General features: G+C 38.0%; 1 protein-coding gene across 1 annotated transcript in view; it reads left to right on the top strand.

Moving 5' to 3' along the window:
• The window catches only part of OXSR1 (oxidative stress responsive kinase 1), a 108266-nt gene that overhangs the window by 2567 nt on the left and 85874 nt on the right, over window positions 1-19825 (top strand). The gene's annotated exons all lie outside the window — the stretch shown is intronic.

Consider the following 19825-nt stretch of genomic DNA (forward strand, 5'->3'; position numbering starts at 1 on the left):
ATTTTTAAATTTTTTTATAAACATATAATGTATTTTTATCCCCAGGGGTACAGGTATGTGAATCACCAGGTTTACATACTTCATAGCACTCACCATAGCACATACCCTCCCCAACTGACCATCTTAGTTTTAAAAGGAACTTTACTGAGGTATTATTTACTGCTATAAAATTCACCTATTTTTAAGTACAAAATTCTGTGGTTTTTAGTAGATTTACTGTGGTGTGCACCAGCCAGCATAATCTAGTTTTAGAGTATTTTCATCACCCAGTAAGATCCTTGTGCCTGTTTACAGTTAATCCCTGTTCCCACCCCCCAACCCAAGGCAACCACAAATCCTTCTGTCTCTATAGGTTTGCCTTTTCTGGACATTTTTCTATAAATGAGATCATATAACATATTGTCTTTTGTGTTTGGCTTCTTTCACCTCGCATAATATTTCGTCATTTGTAAAAACAATTTTACTGGGTTACAATTTCTATACCACAGTCCACCTGTATAAGTGTACAATTGTATAATTTTTTAGTAAATTTACAGAGTTGTTCAATCATCCCTACAGTCCAATTTTAGAACATTTCCATCATTCCAAAAAGATGCCTCATGTCCATTTGCAGTAACTCCCTGTTCCCACCCCCTGCTACAGGCAACCACAAAACTACTTTCTGCTGCTATAGATTTGCCTTTTCTGGATATTTCATGTAAATATAATCATATGATATGTGACCCTTTATAGTGGTTTCTTTGACTTGCCATGTTTTCCGAAATTCATCGATATTATAGCCTGTTACCAGTACATTATTCCTTTTTATGGATACCATGTGATGAACATTGGCTTGTTTCTGCTTTTTGGCTATTTGGAATAATGTTGTTATGAGCATTCTCTCAGCAGATCTTCATGTGAACATGTTTCCTTTTCCTTGTGTGGAATCTCTGGGTCAGTGGTAAATTTATGTTTAACTTTTTAAGAAACTGATAAACCTTTTCAAAATGACTCATTTTTCATTCCCACCAGGCATGTATGAGGGTTCCTATTTATCTTTGTCAGCTTTGTTGTCTTTGATTATAGCCATCCTAGTGGGTATGAAGTGGTATCTGGTGGTTCTGTTTTGCATTTCTTTAATGACTAATGATGGTGAGCGTCTTCATGTGCTTATTTACTAGCTTTTCATCTATCTGCTTTGGTGAAAAGTCTATTCAAATGTTCTGCCCACTTGGGTTGCCCCTGGGTTATTTTCTTATTGAGTTATAGGCTGTGTGTGTTTGTGTTCATTTGGTTGTCAGTCCTTCACCTGATACATGATTTCAAGTATTTCTTCCCCTGGTCTGTAGCTTGTGTTTTCATTTTCTTAATAGTGTCTTTTAAAGCAAAGGAGTTTTGAATTTTGACAAGTTTTAATTATCCCTTTTTCTTTATTGATTGTACTTTTGGTGGCGTATCTAAGAAATTTTTACTAATCCAACTTCACAGAGATTTTCTTTCCTGTGCTATCTCCTAAGTCTTAACAGTTTTAGCTCTTACATTTAGACCTTAAAGACATTTTGAGTTAATTTTTTAAGGTATGGTGTGAGGTAAGATGAACCATCTTGTTTCACAGATGAAGACAGTGGGGGCATAAAAAGGTAAAATGACCTTCTAAAGTCATAGAGCTAATTACTGGCACAGCTAATACCTGTGTCCAACTCTCCTGTTGCCTAATTCAGCATCCTCGTTCTATGTAGAAATTTGATTGGTTTTTGTATATAAAATGGAAGATAATAGTCATAGTCTGAAAGTTTAAGTAAAATCAATTAAGGGAAATATTCTTACAATGAAGGATTAAGGGAACTATCCTTACAATGAAAGATCAAATAGGAGCAGATATTTTGAAGGTGACCCTTTTGGATGTAGTAGAATTTTTCTTTTGTGTATCCTATTTTAGTTTTAAGTGTCACCCCCTCATTTGTAAGTTCCTGAAAGTTCCTAATATCCTTCCATTCCGCTCCCAATAGGGAGGGGAAAAATTTTTTTTTCCTTGAACTGTAGCTTATTATTTATTATTATAGATAATGTATTATATCATGATATACAATATATACACTATATAAAATAATATTATATTACATATGTAATGTTATAATAATATAGCCTCAACAAGCAGGTTTTTTTTTTTTAATTAGTAAATTAATTTATTTGACAGAGAGAACAGCAGGCAGAGGGAGAGGGATAAGTAGGCTCTCTGCTGAGAAGGGAGCTGCACATGGGGCTCGATCGCAGGACCCTGGGATCATGACCTGAGTTGAAGGCAGCCGCTTAATCGACTGAGCCGCCCAGTCACCCCAAAGTCGTGTACTTATTCTGTGTTTGCTTCTGTGCTGAAATGTTTGGAATAAATGTTTGGAATAGTATTTTGAAATAAGCTATAATCTTCAAAATGAATCTTTGTGATTTCTTCAGATTACACGTAATTTTTTCAGGAAACACGTGATTGGCATTCAGAAAAAAAACATTTGGGGATCATTTGAATTTTCTCTTTTCAAAGAATTGTATTTTAAGGCAGTGGTTAAATGATGCCTCCTTTCTGATCAAAGCACGTGCATTTATTTGAAATGTAATTTTTTTTTTTTACACTTTCTACTTAGCCTGTAGTATTTGTAGGGTTGGTGCACTTGGGTGGCATAGTCGGTTGGGTGTATGACTTTTGGTTTCTGCTCAGGTCTGATATCAGGGTCATGGGATTGAGCACCTCTTCAGGTTCCATGCTCAGAGCAGAGTCTGCTTGGGTTTCTGACTCCTTCATGTGACACCCCCCACCCCCTACCCTGCTGTCTTTCTCAAATAAATAAGTCTTTTTTTTTTTAAATTTTATTTATTTATTTAAGAGTGAGAGTACTAGTCTGGGGTGAGAGGCAGATGGAGAAGCAGACTCCCTTTAGCAGGGAGCCTGACATGGTATGGTACTTTGTCCCAGGACCCTGGATAATGGGTCATGGGATCATGACCTGAACTGAGGGCAGATGTTTAACTGACTGAGCCATCCAAGCATCCTGAATAATTTTTTTTTTTAAGATTTTTTTTGTTTATTTGAAAGAAAGAGACACAGTGAGAGAGGGAACATAAGCAGGGGTAGTGGGAGAGGGAGAAGCAGGTTTTCTGCTGAGCAGGACAGTGGGGTCATGATCTGAGTCGAACGTAGATGCTTAACAACTGAGCCACCCAGGCATCCCTATCCCTAAATCTTAAAACATATGTATATATTTGTAGGGTTATTTGCTTCTCACATTGTGTTTCGTGTTCTCTCTTTTTGGGAAAATCCTGTAGTGAAAAGAAAAATTCCCTTCCTAGAAAAGCATACAAATTGGGAATTCAAAGGATTTCCTTTTAAAGAATTGTATCATCTTAAGCATACTTTGGCAAGATTTGAAGTTCTTTAGTATGATTACTTGTAAAAGGTGTTAGTAGTATTGTCAGTATCGCTTACTCACCTTTTCAGTGTTTTTGAGCTCCTTCCTAACCATTATTATAGTATTAGAATTTCTGACCAGGTGTTGTACTATATTTGACATATTTTGAAGCAGCTGGAAGAGTATGGTCTTAAGGTTGTGCTGACCTAGATTCAAATCCTGGCTTTACCTTTTTGTTACCTATGTGATCTTGGGCAATTTATATAACTGATTTTAGTGTCAGCTTTTTGTCTATAAAATCGAGATAATGGACTTAAATTATTGAGGCTGTTATGTAGATGAAGCATAATTTTGTACAGAAAATGTTTAGTTTGCATTGAATACTTCTGTTTTAAAAAATTTTATTTATTTATTTGACAGAAAGAGATACCACAAGTAGGTGGAGAGACAGGCAGAGAGAGGAGGAAGCAGGCTTCTCCCTGAGCAGTGAGCCTGATGTGGGGCTCCATCCCAGGACCCTGGGATCATGACCTGAGCTGAAGACAGAGGCTTTAACCCACTGAGCCACCCAGGCGCCCCTCTTTATTTTTTCTTTAAGATTTTATTTATTTATTTGATATATATAGAGAGAGATCCCAAGTAGGCACAGAGGCAGGCAGGAGGGGGAAGCAGGCTCCCTGCTAAGCAGAGAGACTGATGGGGGCTCGATCCCAGGACCCTGAGATTTTGACCTGAGCCGAAGGCAGAGGCTTAACCCACTGAGCCACCCAGGCGCCCCCACACTGAACGTTCCTTAACATAATGGTTTTTGTTATCTCTTTTTTTCTCTTCCTTATGTTTTGTAATTTTTGATATTACCGTGAAATATGAAATACTGTGTGATTTGTTGTAATGCTTATTGGAACATCACTACATCTTTTTTTCCCTAGATCTTTATTAAAGTTTAGATGGATTTCAGGATTTACAGTGGACATGATAGTATAGCTTTATAAGACCCTGCTACCTATGATATTGTCAACAATATTTTATGATGGCAGATAGAGAAAACAGTCTGGCAGTGGCTGTGCCATGTGCCTTTTATTTTTCTACATTTTGAAAAATCTGCTTAAGTATTCACTGTTTACCTTGGATTAGATTTAGAAAATTATTCATTAAGATCTGTTTTTAATAAGGTATGATTTACCTAGCTTTGATATTTGGTGAGGGCAACTCATTAGCTTTATTTTTTTTTTTAAGATTTTAATTTATTTATTCGACAGAGATCACAAGTAGGCAGAGAGGCAGGCATTGAGAGAGGGGGAAGCAGGCTCCCTGCCAAGCAGAGAGCCCAATGTGGGGCTCAATCCCAGGACCCTGGGATCATGACCCGAGCTGAAGGCAGAGGCTTTAACCCACTGAGCCACCCAGGTGCCCCCATTAACTTTATTCTCTGCCTTCCTCTCTCGTTTTTTATTTTCTTTATTCACTAGCCACACATTTTGATGTCCGAAAGTAATGGTTGTCAATTCCAGGTTGTCAGATTCCAGGATCTCACCTCGAGGCTCCATAAATGTAAAAGACATGCTCTATCAATAAAATGATGCTTAATGCTTAGTGTATTTTCTCCCCATGTTGGGAGACTTCACTCTGGTGATATTATCAGTAAAGGCCAGCGTTGGGCCAACAAGTTCATAGGGCTGTATCAGGAAGGGCTTGCATTGGCTGCATGTGATGGATAACATATAATAGTGGCTTAATAAAGTACCTTTTTCCCCTTCTGTAACTGGAGTGGCAGCCTCTGCCCTAATTAAGCACGCAGGCCCCTAGTTTCTACTCCACTGCACTTAGCACGTAACTCTCATTCTCATAGTTGCAGCATAGTTGTACTCCTAGCCTCATTCTTGTGTTCCAGGTTGGAAGAATATGGCAAAAAGACAAAGGCATGTGATGACTGAGTTGGCTCCCTTGCAAAGAACTTTCTTTACTGGAAGCCTTACCCAGTGACTTCCATTTCTAGTTTATTGGCCAGAACCATGTAACTTGGTCATTTGCAAGGGAGGCTATGAAATAAAGCTTGCTGGGCACATTATTACTTCAAACAGAATAGGTTAAGTTTCTCTTATTAAAGAAGGAAAAATTGTATGTTGGATAGGCAACTAAAAATGTTGGCTTTGGTGGTATTTAAAATTAAAATAGTTAAATAATACATTACGAGTAAATAATTTAACCATAGTAAACAGTTAATAAATGTTAGCTTTAATCTAAGCAGGCAGTTGCTTACCGGTTAAGAGCATGGTATTGAGTCATCATGTATTTCTGGTTTCTAGACCCAACTCTGCCTCTTACTAGTTTATGACCTAAGTCTTATTTTTATAATAATTATTATTATTGTATTAGATGAAAAAATTGAAATGCAAGTAAAGAAAGTTTTCAGCATAGTACTTGGCACGCAGAATAAGTGTTTGATCCGTGTTAATGCTCATGATGGTAATAATGAGCTCATGCCCATGAAGACTGGGCCACTTTTGTGTTTGCTCTGCCTTAAATGAGTAATTTTTTCCTTGAAAATCTATGTCACTGCTTGGCCAGTTCATCTAGTCAGCAAGTATTTATTGAACTTCTGTTGTGTGCCAGGTACTGTTCTGGATGCTTGGGATACAGCAGACGTAAATCCCTTTTTTATGGAGTTTAGAATCTAGTGGGGATAAAGGGCAAAAATCAAGCAGGGAAAGGGGTTGGAGACTGCTAGGGGTAGAGGTGAGTTTTTGTTTTGTTTTGTTTTAAAGATTTGTTTATTTTAGAGAGAGAGAGCGGTGGGAGGGGCAAAGTGAGAGAGTCTCCAGCAGACTCCGCACTGAGTGCAAAGCCCAACCAGGGCTTCATCCGCAGGACCCTGAACCCAAATTAAGAGTCAGAAACCCAACCCATGGAGCCACCCAGTTGCCCCTAGAGGTGAGTTTAAAATAAGTCAGGGAAGTCTCACTGAGCAGATGACATTTGAGAAAAGACCTGAAGGAATTGGAGAAGTGAGTATTGTGGTTATCTGCAGGCGGCTTGCTCCAGGCAGAGGGAGCAGCAGAAGTGAATGCCTGAAGTGGAATAGAAGCATGCTCATGGGACTAAGGAATAGGAGGCAAGAGTGGCTGGAGCAGAGTGGAACGAGGTGTGGAGGCAGATGGGAAGAGACCAGAAGAGTAAGGCGGTACGGTTGTGTGGTCCTGACCATAAGATGGGGTGAAGCCATAGAAGTCATTATGGGTACCTGGCTTTTGCTTTGAGTAAGAATGAAAATCATTACAGGGTTTTGAGCAGGGGATTAAAATAACTGTGTTTCAGAAGGATAACTCAGGCTTCTGTGTAGAGAATAGTTTTGTAAGGGTGCAGGGGTGGAAGGAGAATTTATCCAGTGGAGAGGGGTAGTATTGGAGGTGGTGACAAGTAATCAGATGCTGGATATAATATATTTTGGAGTTAGACAGTTGCCATTGGTTTAGATGTGAAAAGATTCTAAGCGTTTTGGCTGGAGCATCTGGAAGGATGGAGTTACCATCAGTTGAGATGGGAGATTACCAGAGTGAACAGGGGACAGAGAGATGATTCATTACAAAACCATCATGCTGTGTGAATAATTACTCAAAGCATATGGCAGTGTGTCTTATTTTCATCTTTGTATGGAGAGAATAGCATGATTTTCATGATGACTATTCTTACAGCTGTTTTACCAGTTCTAGGAGCTTTAATTTTCAACATGATGCTGATAAGAGAAAAGGGTTTTCAAAATTACAATTTCCTTGTATTTTCCTTGAATCAGGTGACAAGGTGACAGTGCCTTAATCATCTTTCAGAATGAAGAGTCTGGCCTGGCCTTTTTTTTTTTTTTTTTTTTTTTAAGATTTATTTATTTATTTGACAGAGATCACAAGTAGGCACAGAGGCAGGCAGAGAGAGAGGAGGAAGCAGGCTCCCCGCTGAGCAGAGAGCCTGATGCGGGCCCGATCCCAGGACCCTGCCACCATGACCTGAGCTGAAGGCAGAGGCTTTAACCCACTGAGCCACCTAGGCGCCCCTGGCCTAGCTTTTTAATTGAATGCAAAACCTTACTAAAGAACACTTTAAAAAAACTAAAAAATAAAATAGAAAAGAACACAAAATCTTTAGAATATGTATCTGTTGTAATGATGGCTGGCCAAAATTTGGAGGAAATTTATTTATTTATTTTTCCTCATGCTTAGGAATAATATCCATTTTTAACTTTCTTTCTTTTTTTTTTTTTTCCAAAGATTTTATTTATTTATTTGACAGAGAGAGATCCCAAGCAGGCAGAGAGGCAGGCAGAGAGAGAGGAGGAAGCAGGCTCCCTGCTGAGCAGAGAGCCCGATGCGGGACTCGATCCCAGGACCCTGAGATCATGACCTGAGCCACAGGCAGCGGCTTAACCCACTGAGCCTCCCAGGCGCCCATTTTTAACTTTCTTTCTTAAATTTCTGGGTCTTCTAAAGTGGCCAGATACTAAAAATTTTTTAGTCCTCGTCATGCCTTTGGGCATCTCCTTTCCTGTCTTGAGGGATGAAGTTACCCAATTTGAAGAGTTTTAGGAGAAAGGTCATTCATATTTTTGTATACTTAGTCCATTCTGTATGTAATGTATGTTAAGACTACAGTTTAAGAGCTCACTAGGCGGGGTGCTTGGGTGGCTCAGTGGATTAAGCATCTGCCTTTGTCTCAGGTCACTTGGTCCCAGGGTGCTGGGATCAAGTCCCACATCCAGTTCCCTGCTCAGTGGGGAGTCTGTTTCTCCCTCTGCCTGTTCCACCCCCAGTCTGCTTGTGCGCGTGCTCTCTCTCTCACTCACTTTCCCTCAAATGAATAAAATCTTAAAAAAAAAAAAAGAGCTCACTAGGAGATGACAGAAGAGTAGAAGAAATGGGGAGGTAGGGAGCGATGCAGGGAGGATACAAAACTGTGTAAAGTATTGAAAGTCTGAATTAGGGTGTATTATTGGAAACTGATTTACATTTTCCATTATATTATTCTTAATATTAGTCCCATGCTTAGTATAGGGCATTAGAGCAGTAGCTTTTACACTTTTAACTAAAACGTTCCTAAGAGATCTCTTTTACAGTTGCATGTGTATTTATACTGAAGTAAAAAGTTAATACAAAATAACATTTACTTTTACTATGTGCTATGCATGCTGGTATTTTCTATTTGACTCTCTTCAACTCTAAGAAAAATGATGGTTGAAACTCTGTAAATTGACTTGTAGTTTTTTGTTTTGTTTTGTTTTCATTTTTTTGTTTGTTTGTTTGTTTTAAGATTTAATTATTTATTTGTCAGAGAGAGCACAAGCAGACAGAGTGGCACGAAGAGTCAGAGGGAGAAGCAGGCTCCCCACTGAGCAAGAAGCCCAATGCAGGACTCAATCCCAGGACTCTAGGATAATGACCTGAGCCAAAGGCAGCTGCTTAACCAATTGAGCCGCCAAGGCCCCCTTGAAATGTAGTTTAAAATTTTCTCATAAAGGAACATGCTTTAAAGAGTCGAGTATTTTAAAAATTTGTATCTCTCTCTTTTTAAAAAATAATTTATTTTATTTTTATTTTAAGTAGGTTCCACAGCTAACTTGGAACTTGAACTCAGGACCCTGAGATTAACAGTTCCGTGCTCTACCAACTGAGCCAGCCAGGGGCCCCAAAATTTGTGTCTCTAATCCTGTGTTTTCAAAGTCTTTTAAAAAATTGGTGAATAGGGGCGCCTTGGTGGCTCAGTGGGTTAAGCCGCTGCCTTCGGCTCAGGTCATGATCTCAGGGTCCTGGGATCTAGTCCCGCATCGGGCTCTCTGCTCAGCAGGGAGCCTGCTTCCCTCTCTCTCTCTCTGCCTGCCTCTCCATCTACTTGTGATTTCTCTCTGTCAAATAAATAAATAAAATCTTTAAAAAAAGAATTGGTGAATAGTTAAAATGATTATAAAGACATTTTAAAGGTATTCTTCCCTAACCTCTTTTATCTACATTATTGATATTTTCTGTGAGTAAATTTTTTTCTAATGAAGATAGAACATCATTAACTGTTCTGAATTAGTGGTATTGAGTTTTTACTGCATTGCCATAAGACTTTATGTTAGAACTTCAGAGTATTTTTCAATTGCTGAATAATGTTTTGGTATTTGGGGAAAATAATACGAAGGTCAATGAAAGTGATTTATTGTTAGCATGGTGGAAGTAGAGCCTGCAAGTCTCTTTTTATCATTAAATGTGGGAAATGCTGATGACTTTGTCTTTTGGCCTTTTATTAAATCACATCTTGCCTCCAGGGAGATTTATTAAATGAGTGATTCTTTGTGTAAAGGAAAGGTATTTTAGCGTGTAGACAATTATGATTGATAATACCTCGGTTTAGTGTTTCATTATTAATGAAATTAATTCTGTGTTTAATAATGACTAGGAATTAATAACAAGTGAACTCCCCAAATTGCTATGTCTGTATTTTTAATGCCAGCATGGTATTTGTTTATGTATCATATGACATTAGTATATTTAAAGCTAGTATTTCAGATTTTGTATAAATACACAGTAAATAATCAATGCTTGATTATCCTGGGGTAGAGTAACTGGTTTGAGAGTTAATGCCAATTTAAAAGAATACCACTAGGTAGCACATTTGCAAAAATTGAAATGAAAAAGCATCAGGGAATACATTTACATATTAGAAGACATCTGTTATTAGGACTGAAGGTACCCTGTAGAGGCCTCATTGTGTCTTCTGTGACTTGAGAATGCCTCTCATCTTAGCCTGACAGATACGTGACCTGCATGATTAGCGTCCCTCCTCTGGGGTTTCCCAGAGTGAGGCAGTAGCCTCTCATTGAAGGCAAGAGAGTTGTTAAATGTTCTAAAGGGATTCCATGCAGAAAGAACTTGAAAAGGAAAGGATGGGAGTGGGAGAATAGTTACTGTACTGCCTAATTCTGTCACATACTCATGTGCAAAACAAAGGGAGTTCAGTGAAGAAGCAGACTGCAAACTATTTCAATAGAAGCCTGTTGGAACCTTCTTATCAAGGAATATGTTAGTAGTTCTAAGCTTTTGTCAAAATAATTCAAGTACACTATTGGATAATGTCATTGAATACACATGTGTTCTTGAATATTGGATTTTATTTGGATTTTGCATGTCATGAACTTTGTGCATAGTTTTGCTTAGTTTGTTATAGATGTAATTTGGGTTTATCTGTTTCAGTGTTGACTATGGATGTGTATAGCTTTGGTCAGGGACTTTCAAATGGATTTTGGTATAACAAATTCTGTTGAATTATACAATTGTATATGTAAGTTGTTTTCAAATTTTAATATCTGTAGCACATTTATATTATTAGAAATCTGATTTTATACTTAAAGAGATTTTTTTAGTAACAGCTTTATTGAGATATAGTGTACATACTATGAAATTTGCCCCTTTGAAGTGTGAAGTTGTGTATTCATAGAGTTACGCAATCATCACCACTGTCTAATTCCAGAAGATTTTCATAGCTCTTGAAACTCCATATCCATTAGCTGTACTCCCTATTTCCCTCTTCCTCTAGTTTCTGGCAACCTCTAATCTCTTTTCTGCAGATATGGATTTGCCTATTCTGGATATTCTACATAAAAAGAATCACACTAATATGAAATGTTGGGGTCTGGGGGCAAACGGTCAAGAAAGAATTCTTGAGACTTCTTCATTGCCAAAAAAGTGTGGTTTTATTAAAGCATGGGGACGGGACCTCTGGGCAGAAAGAGATGCACTGGAATTGTGAGGAGTGACTGATTATATAGTTTCAAGTTGGAAGGGAGTTAGGGATAGCATATCCCTAAAGAATTTGGATCCAAGGTTTCCAAGACCTTGAGGGGCTAGCTTTGTTAGGAAAAGGTCATTTACTACTGTCCAGTGAAACTTTAGTCATAAGACTCTTTAGATGTGTATCAGTGGGCCATATGCTTGAAAGATGATTGCTAACGTATATCTTGGGGGTAGAGATAAAGGTAGTTTCTAAAGGGATTTTTACAGGATCCTAGAGGTCTGGCTAATGTCAAGCTAAGGTTGCCTTTTGCCGTAGCAAAGTATTAATAACATTGAAGCAGCGAATAAGATCCTTGAGGAAGGTCCGTCAGCCTGTCTCAAGTAGGGCTGTAAGTTGTAAGGAACTTTAATTTTTTTTCTTTTGCCTTTTGTGTCTGGCATATTTACTTAGCGTGTTTTCTTGGGTCATCCATGTTGTAGCGTGTATCGGTACTCCGTTCTTTTTATTGCCTAATGGTATCATTGTATGGATATACCATATCTGTTCCTCAGTTGGAAATTTGGGTTGTTTCCATTTTTTGGCTTTTATGAGTAATACTGCAGTAAACAACTGTGTGAAAGTATTTGTTTTTTGTTTTCTTGAGTATATACATAGGAGTTGAAGTGCTAGATTGTGTGGTAATCTATGCGTAACATTTTGAGAACCTGCCAGACTCTTTTCTGAAGCTAGTACATTACTGTACAGCCCTACCAGCAGTATAGGAGGTTTCTCTACATCCTTACCAACACTTGTTATTGTCTTTTTGATTATAGCCATGAAATGTTGTCTTGCTGTGGTTTTGTGAAGAGAGTTTTAAATTGAAAACTTCGTATTACAAAGTGTTAGTTACTGTAGCTTGTGTGTTAATTTTTATTCTGAAATATTTGAGGGAATATATAAGAACAGTAAGTAGTAATTAATGAAATAACTTTTAACACTGAAATAAATGATAATTAGAGAGGGTAAATTTAAATGACTGTGATGTTTGAGACTGACTTTTTTGGATATTTCACTACTGTTAGACCATATAAACAAAGGTAATTCTCAGTTCTTAGTCTTTTTTCATTCCCATAGTCTGGTGTTCATGTAAGTTGACTTGTAACTTGAAAATGATTTCAAAATCATTACCAAACTTTTTTTCTTTCCTAGAAAGAAATTTCTGAAATTTCCTAGAAATCCAGGTATCTCTGGAGGATTTGAATATTTCATTTTAAGATGATGTGGTATCTCTTGGTCTCACTCTGATGGGGCCCCCAAATGTGGTATGACAACCAGGTAGAAGCCAGCAGGGCAGTGAAAGGATTCACCCAAGACAGAATAAAGGAGACAGAAGTTTATCGAATATACCACAAAGGAGAAGCAAGATAGAGAGAGGGACAAGGGAGACGGGCAAGGACGGAGGGGTAGAGATTCACACACACACACATACAGAGACACAGTGAGAGACGGAGAGATGGATATAAGTAGATAATGGTTAGTTAGAGCCTATGGGTATTTTGATGTGGGTCACCCAGGGGCTTGTGGGTCACTGTAGGCCCTTTCTACATTCCATTGCTCAAGCTTGTTTGCCTAAAAGCATCTCTACAGATGATAGAAATGGAAATTATTTCTTCTAGTAATATACATAATAGTATGACTTGTAAATTGGGGAAAATGGATATTTAAGGACAGAATACTGTGTATTTTTGTCTTCTGCTGATGATAAGCTCCTCCTCTCACTCTATCTCTGTTAACTACTCTTAATTGTTCCTGTGGATTTTTTCAGAAAACTTTAACACATATATCCTTTTGTAGAGTGTTTTTCTCTTCGATTTTTTCCACTTAGATATTTAAGTTTTAAAGCCCCAGGTGTTAAATTGCCATGTACTTAACTTAGATGACCGAATTAGCTCTTTTTTTTTTTAAAGATTTTATTTATTTATTTGACAGACAGACTACAAGTGGGCAGAGAGACAAGCAGAGAGAGATGGGGGGGGGGGCGTTAGCAGGCTCCCCGCTGAGCAGAGAACCCAGGACCCTGAGATCATGACCTGAGGCGAAGGCAGAGGCTCAACCCACTGAGCCACCCAGGTGCCCCTAATTAGCTCTTTTACAGACTGTCATATGGTCTTATTAAAGTTAGTACCTCATTCTCCAAACTGAATGCTCTCCCTGAGAATGTTTAAGTAGTATTTCCTCCCAAATATTGAAGTGTTGCATTTTACATGAAGCATTGTGCTCAAAGTTATTTTTCTTAATATACTGTGCAGTACATAGAGCACTTTTTCTTTCCCTGTTTTCCCTTTTGCCTACATTTTATCAAAATGTAGGAAGAGGACGAGAGAAGGGAGGAAGAAATGTAATGATTGGGGCGCTTGGGTGGCTCAGTGGGTTAAAGCCTCTGCTTTCGGCTCAGGTCATGATCCCAGGGTCCTGGGTTCTCTGCTCAGCGGGGAGCCTGCTTCCTCCCCTCTCTCTCTCTGCCTGCCTCTCTGCCTACTTGTGATTTCTTTCTGTCAAATAAATAAAATCTTAAAAAAAAAAAGTAATAATTGCTCATTTTTCCTTTTTTTAGTGTTTACAATTCAGTTTTCTTCAAGGTTGAGTATTTGTACCAGAGAATGTTTAGTCTGTGTTCATACCAATGATTACGATAGTGAGAAACTCAATTTGAATGGAATGGGTATAGATGGGGAGTTGGTGAGGGTAATTTTTCCTCGTGTGTTTTGGTTAAGATTTAAGTACCTTAAAAGCATTATAAACCTGCCTTATGCCAAATATTTGAGACACAGCAATGCCTTTTAACAGTTTAAACATCTAACAAAAAGATAAAGGGTGAGGAAATGAACAATAGTGACATTTATTGAGCATTTATGTGCCCCCGGCACACAGGCAGGACATGAAGACTTAACTCTGCTAAGGGCAGTGGGGCTGAAGTTTGAATCTAAGTGTGTTTTCCATGGAGCTTCCTGAAGTTGGGTGAGTTACCAGTTGGGCTTTCAAAGGAGGGGCCAGTATGGATTAATACATAGAAAGCAGAGTGAATGGCTTCTACAGAGGCATGGAGATGGGGATAAATAAGTTGCATCTGGAGTGTGGAAAACAAGTTAACTTGTTCATTTATCCAGTGGTATAGTGTCAGGTAGCTGCTATGGTTGAGGGATCTGATGAGTGACGTTATGCAAATCGTGTTTGAAGATTATGTTATTAATGGCCAGAATGGGTTGAGGCCTGGGCTTTTTTTTTCCCCCAAAACACAGAACTTAACTAAAATTTTAGTAGTTATATGTATACTGTACCTATTTGTATATGTGTGGTCTGTATAGTTCTATGCAGTTTTATTACACATGTGCTTTTGTGGAACTGCCAGTAAACTCAAGATACTAAACTTTATCCCACCACAGAGTTCCCTCAGGCTACCCCTTGATAGCCATACTTAACCCCTCTTTGTATATCCCTATCCCTTGACAACCACTTATCTGTTCTCCATGGTTTTTGTTATTTCAAGAATGTTATATACAAATGGAGTCCTGAAAAAGTGTAACTTTTTGAGATTGGCTTTTTTTACTCAGCATAATGCCCATGAGGTTCTTTGAAGTAATTGTGCGTATTAGTAGTTTGTTCATTTTTCTTGCTGATAGTATGGATGGTTCTGTTCTGTATGGATGGTTCTGTTCTGCCAATACTGCATTTTCTTGTTTACTCTCTATCATAAGTCTTAAAAAAACTCATCAATCAGCATTTATTCTTTGAGAACCCAATGTGTGTTTTTTTATTGAGATATAATTGTCATGGAGTATCCTCTTAGTTTCAGGTGTACATTATAGTGATTTGGTACTTTATCCTTTTGAAGCAATGATGAGTCCCGTTATCTATTGCCATGTAAAATTATTACAATTTGACTGACTATATTCCCTATGCTGTACTTTATATCCCCATGACTTATTTATTTTATAACTGAAAGTTTGAACCTATAATAAGTCTTGAAATTAGATATTATGAGTCCTTCAACTTTCTTCTTCATAATTGTGTTGGTTATTCTAGGGCCTTCTCTTTTCATATGAACTTTAGAATGAGCTTGTCTGTGTACAAAATATCTTGCTGGTGTTTTGATAGGAATTCATTAAACCTATATATAGTCATTTTGGGGAGTATTGACATCTTTAGTGTGTTGAGTTTTCTAATACACGAACATAATAAGTTTCTCCCAATTTTTATATCTTTGCTTTCTTTCATCAGTATTTTACATTTTTTAGCATACATATCCTCTTCATATTTTGTTGGATTTATACTTTAGTATTTCCTTTTGCGGGAGCAGTTATAAATGATGCTGTGTTTTAAAACTTTGGTTTCCACTTATTTGTGTTTGCATATAGAAATGAAGTTGATTTTCATGTTGATCTTGTATCTTGCAATGTTGCAAAACTGTCTTATAAGTTCTGGGAACTTTTCTTGTGCATTCCTTGGGATTTTCTGTATAGACAACGACACCATCTAAAATAAGGACAGTTTTATTTTTCTTTTCCAATGCGAATGCCTCTTCTTTCTTTTTCTTGCCTTGTAACGAAGGCTAGGATTTCTAGTACTGTGTTGCTTATGAGTGATGAGAATGGACATCCTTACCTTTTTCTCAGTCTTAGAAGGAGGGTATTCAGTCATTCACCATTAAGTATGTTGTTTGCTATAACTTTGCTATAACTTTCCTGTAGGTATTCTTCATGAAGTTGAAGATCCCCTCATTTCCTAGTTTTCCTAGTTTTTATTATGAATGGTGTAGAATTTTTTAAAAATATTTTTCTGTGTCAGTTGATAGGATCATACGATATTTTTCCTTTAGCTTATTGGTATTGTATTGCATTGATTTTTTAAAAATATTATACCAACCTTACATACTTGGAATACATGTTACTTGGTTGTGGTGTACTAACTATTTTGGATTCAATTTGCTAATATTTTTGTAAGGATTTTGCAGCTAAATTCGTGAGATATACTGGTCTGTAGTTTTTTTAAATTCTTGTGATGTCTTTGTCTGGTTTTGGTATTGGTAACAATTGGTTTCATAAAATGAGTTGGGATGTGTTCCTGCTTCTTCCGTTCCGGGACAAGGTGTAAAATGGCAGTTAATTCTTCTTGTCAGTGTTTGGTAAAATTCTCCAGAGAAACCATCTGTGCCTGGAGAGTTTTTCAAGAACTTTTAAATTACAAATTTGATTTCTTTTTCTTTTTCTTTTTTTTAAAAGATTTGATTTATTTATTTATTTGACAGAGAGAGATCACAAGTAGGCAGAGAGTTAGGCAGAGAGAGAAGGAGAAGCAGGCTCCCCACTAAGCAGAGAGCCCGATGCGGGGCTCGATCCCAGGACACTGGGATCATGACCTGAGCCGAAGGCAGCGTCTTGATCCACTGAGCCACCCAGGTGCCCCCAAATTTGATTTCTTTAATAGTGTTTTTATTATTCAGGTTACCTATTTTATCTTGAGTGAGTTTCGATAAGTTGTTTTCAGAAAATTGGCCCATTTTTTTTCTAAATTGTGGAATTATGAGCTACAGTTTTTTTGTTGTTTGTTTGTTTTTTAAGATTTTATTTTAAAGTAATCTTTACACCCAGTGTGGGGCTCAGACTTAAAACTCTGGTTTCAAGAGTTTTATGCTCTACCAACCTAAGCCAGCCAGGCACCCTGAGCTAAAGTTTAAAGTTGTTTGTAGTATTCTCTTACCTTTTTTAAGAAATTGAGGTAGAAGTTGTATAACATAAAACCTACCATTTTAAAAGTGTACATTTTATTGGTTTATAGTATATTCATGGTATTTTGCAACCGCAGTCTAATTCCAGAGTATTTTCATCAACCCAGAAAGACATTCCTTTCCCATTAAGCAGTAACTTCCCATTATCTTCTTTCCTAGCCCCTGGCAACTAGTAATATATTTTCTGAATGGATTTGCCTGATGGGACATTTCATATAAATGGAGCCAGTTTGTGATTGGTTTATTCCACACAGCATAATGTTTTCATGTTATCATGTTTATCCATGTTGTTGTGTATATCAATACTCAGTCTTTGGTTCATGGTCCTATCACTCTGACCTCTACTTCCATTATCTCATCTTCTTCACTGACTTTCCTGCCTTTCTCTTATAAAAGAAAGACCCTTATAATTTTCTTGGGCCCACCCAGATTATCCATTATCTCATTCTTTTTTTTTTTTTTTTAAGATTTTATTTATTTATTTGACAGAGAGATCACAGCAGGCAGAGAGGCAGGCAGAGAGAGGGGAAGGGAAGGAAGCAGGCCCCTGCTGAACAGAGAGCCCGATGCGGGACTGGATCCCAGGACCCTGAGATCATGACCTGAGCCGAAGGCAGCGGCTTTAACCCACTGAGCCACCCAGGCACTCCATTATCTCATTCTTAATTTGACTTAATAACAGGTACAGAGTCTATTTGCAGTATAAGGTAACGTTAACAAGTTTCAAGGAGTATGACATGGGTATTTTGTGGGAGGCCATTATTTTACCTACTGCATGGACTTTAGATTTTTTATATTATCCACTGCTCCCTGAGGCTCTGTTCTTTTTTTTTTCCCCAGTCCATTTTCTCTTTCTTGTTTATTTTTTATTTTATTTTCGGGGGGCTTGTCAAATTTTATATCAAGATAATGTTTAACAATATACACTTTTTTAAGTATAGGAAGAGATAATTCTAGCTGCTTGGAGAAACAAAGGAGTAAGTTGGAATTTACTGACAGCTTTAATTTATTTACTTAATTTATTATGTTATGTTAGTCGCCATACGGTACATTTTTTTTTTTGTTTGTTTAAAGATTTTATTTATTTATTTGACAGACAGAGATCACAAGTAGGCAGAGAGGCAGGCAGAGAGAGAGAGGAGGAAACAGGCTCCCCTCTGAGCAGAGAGCCCGATGTGGGGCTCAATCCCAGGACCGTGGGATCATGACCCAAGCTGAAGGCAGAGGCCTTAACCCACTGAGCCACCCAGGCGCCCCTCACCATACGGTACTTTATCAGTTTTTGATGTAGTGTTCCATGATTCATTGTTTGTGTATAACATCCAGTGCTTATTGTAATACGTGCCCACTTCAATACCCATCACAGGCTCACCCATCTCCCCATACCCTCCCATCTAAAACCCTCAGTTTGTTTCCCAGAGTCCTCAGTCTCTCATGGTTTGTCCCCCGCTCTGATTTCCCCTCCTTCATTTTTCCCTTCCTTCTTCTTCTGTCTTCCATGCTATTCCTTATGTTTCACATACAAGTGAGTGAAACCATAGATGAGTAAACTGTTGATCTTGTCCTCAGGACTGAATTTATCCTCCTTCATCTCCACTGTTGAACCTATATACATCACTATTTTTATTTTGGAAGTTGCATATTTCAGTTGTATACATAATTTCCATTTGGTAGTTTTTTAAAAAAATAGCTTCTGTTTCTTTGCTGAAATATTCTATTTTTTTTATTTGAGAGAATTCTTGATTGTTTATTGAAGTATTTTTATGAAGATAGCTTTAAGATTCTTGTCAAGTAATTCCAGATTGTGGTTCATTTTGGTGTTGACATCAGTATGATTCTGTTTCTTACTCATGTGTGTTTTTCTTGGTGCGTGATTTTTTAAAAAAATTTTATCCTGGACATCTAAGATATTAATATGAAGAGAGTCTTTATCCTGCTTAAGTCTTCTATTTTAGTAGGCACTAACTCTATTTAGGGTTAGTGTGTAGGTTCTGGCCTGCTTTTGGGAGCTGTGTATTTCCTGTGATAATTTAGTTCTCAGAGCTTTTGCAGTGCTATTCTCTTTATTTTTCTGGCATCACAGAAGCTCTGCTTGATTTTTACAGGTGTTGCCTGGGCTGACTGGTGGTTTGGGTCCCCATCTCTGCTACTGCTAAGGGCAGGTTGGCTGGACATTGCCCCAAGTGTGGCAGATCTGGGCCACTGCTGTCTGGGGTGGAGACCCTGCTGATGCCGATGTTGTAGTGAATTAGGGTCCCCTGGTATCCTGGATAGGGCCTGGGGAGTCCTGGGGAGGGTCTCTCTCCCTTCTAGGTCTCTGCTAAGCTAGGTCTCTGCTAATACTTTTACAGCCCTTTGTCCAGAAAGCAAGATTTTCTCTTTTGTCTATTTGTGTTGGTGGTTCTGGTTTCAGGCTGTTCATGGATTTGTGGGAGATAAGAGGAAAACCCAGTGAACTCACAGTGGTACTTTTCCTTACATGGAAAGGCCCTTAACTCATCTACTTTCTTTCCACCTGTTAGGGTCATTGTATGATTGTTAAGTTATTTCTAGGGTATTCAGTTGTATTGAGAGGAGAGGAACAGGGAAGTGCGAGCCTGTGCCATCATAATCTAGAATTGGAACTGTAGCCATTTTGATTCTTCCTCCCTGCTGGTGTTTATTAGGAATTCTATGAAATGGTCAAGGCTTTGGCTTTTATTGACCGATACCTTACTTTTTAGGGTGTTATCTGTTGTTGAGTGTAGGAACAAGGTAAGAATTATTCTCTTGTTTATTTTATTATTTATTTTTCTTTTTAGAGAGAGAGCATGTGCATGAGCTGAGGATGAGGGGGAGAAGGAGAGGGAGAGAGAAAGTCTTAAGGGGAGCCCAGTGTGGGGCTCAGTCTCCCAACCCTGAGATCAGGACCTGAGCTGAAATC

Source organism: Mustela putorius, unplaced genomic scaffold (genome assembly GCF_011764305.1).
Source record: "Mustela putorius furo isolate JIRA1106 unplaced genomic scaffold, ASM1176430v1.1 tig00003834_pilon_pilon_pilon, whole genome shotgun sequence".
In the NCBI taxonomy this organism is placed as follows: Eukaryota; Metazoa; Chordata; class Mammalia; order Carnivora; family Mustelidae; genus Mustela; species Mustela putorius.